Below are 4,739 nucleotides of genomic sequence, written 5' to 3'. Positions count from 1 at the left end.
CACCCCCTGATTTGGCCAGTTCGTGGAACACTGGGTATCATAGCGACCGGTTGTTAGGTCATTATGGCTGTTAAGGCAGCTGGCTTCTTATATATATAGATTTAGTGGCTTAAAGCCTCACCCATTTAATATCTTGCTTCCCTAGAGGTCAGACATCTAATATGAGTCTCACTGAACTAAAATCAAGGTGTTGGCAGGTGTTCCTTCATGAAAATTCCAGGTCAGAATCCATTTCCTTGTCTTTTCCACCTTCTAGAGCTGCATTTCCTGCACTCTTGGTTCATGGCTCCTTCCTCCATCATCAAAGCCGGCAGTGGAGCATCTTTAAATCCCTCTCTGACTTCAATTTTTCTACCTCCCTCTTCTACTTATAAGAATCCTTATGATTACATCAAACCCACCTGGATGCTCTCCCTGACACAAGGTCTTGATTAGTGACTTTAATTCCATCTGCGACCTTAATTCCCCCTTGCCACCTAACCTAACATGTCCACAGAAAACAGGACGTGGACATCTTTGGGGGCATTATTCTGCCTTTCACAGATTCTACGTTCTTGCAATTTTATTTGAGATTCGCTGATGATGGCACTCAGGTCTCCATGGCCCCTCCAGCACGTGTACTGACCCGTGGCTCTCACCCCACTAGGCAACCTGGTGGGGTGCCATTTAAATATAGAAATATCGACTCTGCATCATCCCAGGAGGCAAGGATGGGAGCTACAGCTCCGCAGAAAGGATTCTGAGTTGGTGCCCAGTGGTCCAGAGAAGGAGCCAGCAACACTGAAGGGGACAGTTCCACCAAGTGCTCTTAAAAATAGGAGGCTTGCAATTATCCATTCCTCACAAAACCTCATTCACACCCAGGGTCAAGACAGAGGGCAAGGAGGGCCCTTCTGCGAAGATCCTACTGGCTGAGCTTTTATTTATTATTTCCCTTTAAGACTGACTTTAATGTTTATTGAACCTGATTCCATTAGGATAAAAAACCTTACGTGGAGAAAGGCTCAGGGCACTTATTATTCCATTTTATGGATTATCAGTAGGAAGAGGCAGATTTTGGCTAAATATAAAGGACTTTTGAACAATCAGAGCTGCTCAGGGTTGAAGAGACTGCCTGGTGAGGAAGTCAGCGGTGTGCCTCTGCTGTGTGCAGGGAAGGGGAGCATGGTCAGAATTCCAGACAGGATGCTGGACTCTGAACCCAAGCAGGAGGGAAATGACACCTGGAGAATCCCCTCCCTGGTCCAGATGAGGTGCTGGTCTTCTTATAGGCACCTTTTCTTAGACCCCGGGACCTCAACGAAGGTGACAGTATTAGCTCCACTTTGTGGGTCAGAAAACTGAGGTGAGGCACAGAGACCTGCCCCTGGAAACGGTGTCCAGGCAGGGTGAGGAGGACGGCGCAGTCTCGGGCGCTCAGGCCCTCACACCTCTCTGGTTCAGAGTGAAACCTGGGTGCTCTGGGCTGCCCCTCTGGGTTCATTCATTTCCTGATAGCAGTGGGAGTGGAGGCAAGAAAACAAAATTTACTTTGCATGTGGAGGCACCTTCATATAACATTACCTAATTTAATCCTCTCAATATTTATTTTTATTGATATCAGAGAGGAAGGGAGAGGGATAGAGTGATGGAAACATCAATGATGAGAGAGAATGATTGATCAGGTGCCTCTTGCATGCCTCCCGCTGGGGATGGAGCCGGAAACCCGGGCATGTGCCCTGATGGGGAATCAAACCGTGACCTCCTGTTTCATAGGTAGATACTCAACCACTGAGCCATGCTGGCCTGGCCTCAACATTTCTATCCTCCCCACTTTATATGGGAGGAGAAAGAGATTCACAGAGTTTAAGCAAACATGCCAAAGACCACAGGGCCGCCCAGTGGTGGATACAGAGTTCAAAGGCCCGCTGAGGCTCCAACATTGGGGCTCTCATGGATGCTGCCGTGGGAAGCCCAGGGCTCCCAGGCACCCCAAGGAATAGGGGGGGCTTCCAGAGCAGGAAGGACCTACCAGCTCTGAAATCCATCTTTGGTTTGGCTGTGTCCTTCCACCCAAGGAAACCAGGAGGACACAACACTTTCTGGGGCTAAAAACACTTTGTCGACATTTCCAATAGGGAGTATTATAATCTGAGGGTCATATTTCAGACATACTGTTTATCTGTCAGACTCTCTGCAGGTCCTTATGACAGTGCTTCGGATCGGAGGACCCCGGCACCTGCCAGGCGCCCAGCCATGGACCAAAGACTTCCACGTGCCCTGTCTGTGGGCCGAGCGGGAGACAAGGAGGGAAAGGCCTCGCCCCTGAGAAGAGTCAGATGCACGTGATTCTGGAACTTCTATCACAACTGGGGATGGAAATGTCAGAGAATAACTAAAAATAAATAATGAACACAGAGTGATCATTTCAAGATGTTAACATTTTGCCCTCAAAAGCAGATTTTTAAAAATTACAAGCAGCTCACAAAAAGAAAAAAGAAAAAAACAACTACGGGTATTAAATAGGTAACTTAATAGAAGAGTGCTATTCTTTTTAATCATAACCGTTTTAATTTCCCCTTTACCCCTATTATTTCTGCTAATAAGCTTGTCACCTGGGCTGGAACTGATTACGAAAAGCTGGGAACAGATTTCATTGCCCAGAATAACATTTTTACACATTAGCATTTTATGCTCCAGTTTTATGAATTAAACGTAATATGGAGTCTCTTTAAAAGTCAGGACACAATTCAAAATGTTACCTCAGGATTACTTCATCAGCACATATAAATACACTCATCTTTAGGGTGAAGTCTGGGTCTTGGTGATGACTAATTCTACACAAACCCTTAAAGGTAGGAAGGAAAATGTTCTTTGGGAACTATAGGAAAATTAAAGGAAGAATTCCAGATGGGATTTAAGACAGAGACTGGATTATCAGGGCTTCCCACCAGTCAGTAAATCAAAATGTGCTTTCTCAGTGCGCCATGGCCACAGAGCACCCAGCTGTGTGGAGGATTAGGAAGAAAGGGAAAAGTACAGATCTGCACTCAAGGATCTTTCATATTAAAAGGGAAAGTAGAAGAAATTACTACATAGAATACATATGAACATGTGAACAAAACATTTAAAAGGAGCTATAGCTGAAGTCATAACTGCAGCCTAAAACAGACTTGCCTCATAACCAGCTCTCAATAAATGTCTGCTGAATGAATGAGTGAAGGAATGAATGATTGGGCATAATCTGTGTATAAGCATTCAAATATTTTTGTCTGATTGATGGTCGATACAGATGAATTATAGATGTTAGTGTGAGCTCAGCCCTTTAAGAGGTGGTTCATTTTCCCTGACAGCATTTCCTAAAAAGAGAAAGTACTACTAGGAGGAAGCAATGATGCCTGGTTATGTCCTCCTGGTTCAAACAGCCAAGAACTACAACTTTGAAAAATTAAAAAGGATTAGCATAATTGTTTATGTAAAATAAAATTCTTACTTAAAACAGAACATAACTACATTAATGAGTGAACTAAATAGTTCTAAAGAACAAGCAATTTAAAAAAGTGAACACCTCATAAGAAGTTGGTAGCTTAATTTTTATTTCCCAGTGGTTTCTAGCTACCTTCTAGTTTTGTGGCTCAGAATTGACTATGAAACTTTTCTCAACTAAATGCTTGGATGAGAAGTGAGTCCAGCTCTGGTACCTGTTAATAGGTGGGGTACGTGATTACCCTTCCCTGGTTACTGTTCACCTGTGTGCGGGTAGAATTCTCCTTCAAGAAATCTCCTTCAAGATTCTAGTGAAGCATGTGATAGTCAGAACTCTTAGCCCGTTTTCAGATCTAGAGGCATTCATTTAGTATAGGCTGGAAACTATAGCCTGTGGGACAAATTTGGCCTGCCATATGTTTTTGCAAATAATGTTTTATTGGAAACCAGTTACTGCTTTCACACTACAACAGCAGAGTTGAGTAGTGGTGGCAGAGACCATATGGCTCACAAAGCTTAGAATATTTACTTTTCTGGCTCCTTACAGAAAAAGTCTAGTATAATAGTGCTGGAAATCTTCCCCTGACCCTACTGTCTCTTTTCCCTCCAGACACTGAATCAGTGGAATCTAATATCACCATACTACATCATCCATCACCACCACCACCGCCGCCGCCGCCGCCGCCGCCTCCGCCACCGCCACCGCCACCGCCACCGCCACCGCCACCACCACCACCGCCACCTCCTTCACTTTCTAGCAAGCATGGCTTCAGGGATTCTTCCTTGCTCTGACCTTACAACCCGAGTTTAACAACATGGTGTATGTGGGTAAAAGGCCATGTCATTACTCCACCCCCAATATGTTCTGCTTTCATGGTTTACACAGAGAGGCAGAGACTGATGAGGTGATGAAGGAAGATTGCTATAGCCATCTCAAGACAAAGGCACTCTTATGTGGAGGGAAAAACAGCTGCCACTTTTTGTGTTTGGTATAAACCTCATGGCTCTGACTCAATCAGTGAGAGAGGGAGGGAAAATTCCTTACTTTTCTTGCTCACCTAACTCCTGAAACTGTATAGATTACATTCTTCAAAGCAACAAAACCAGAAATCAACAGCACAAATATAACTACCTAGACATGTAAATACTATTGAAAAATGCCTTAAATAATTTGGGTTAAAGAATAAATCAGAATTATAGATAATGGGTAAAGAGTTTCAGTTTCAGAGGATGAGAAAGTTCTGGAGATGGATGGTTGGCTACACAACATTGTG

The 4,739-nt window shown here is 44.1% G+C and overlaps 1 protein-coding gene across 2 annotated transcripts in view; it reads right to left on the bottom strand.

Moving 5' to 3' along the window:
* The window catches only part of THSD4 (thrombospondin type 1 domain containing 4), a 558,652-nt gene that overhangs the window by 94,906 nt on the left and 459,007 nt on the right, over positions 1-4,739 (bottom strand). The window lies entirely within an intron of this gene.

The sequence above is a fragment of the Myotis lucifugus genome, unplaced genomic scaffold (genome assembly GCF_000147115.1).
Source record: "Myotis lucifugus unplaced genomic scaffold, Myoluc2.0 scaffold_41, whole genome shotgun sequence".
Classification (NCBI taxonomy): Eukaryota; Metazoa; Chordata; class Mammalia; order Chiroptera; family Vespertilionidae; genus Myotis; species Myotis lucifugus.
Note: the sequence above shows the minus strand (reverse complement) of the source record. Positions and strands in the feature narration are given on the sequence as shown.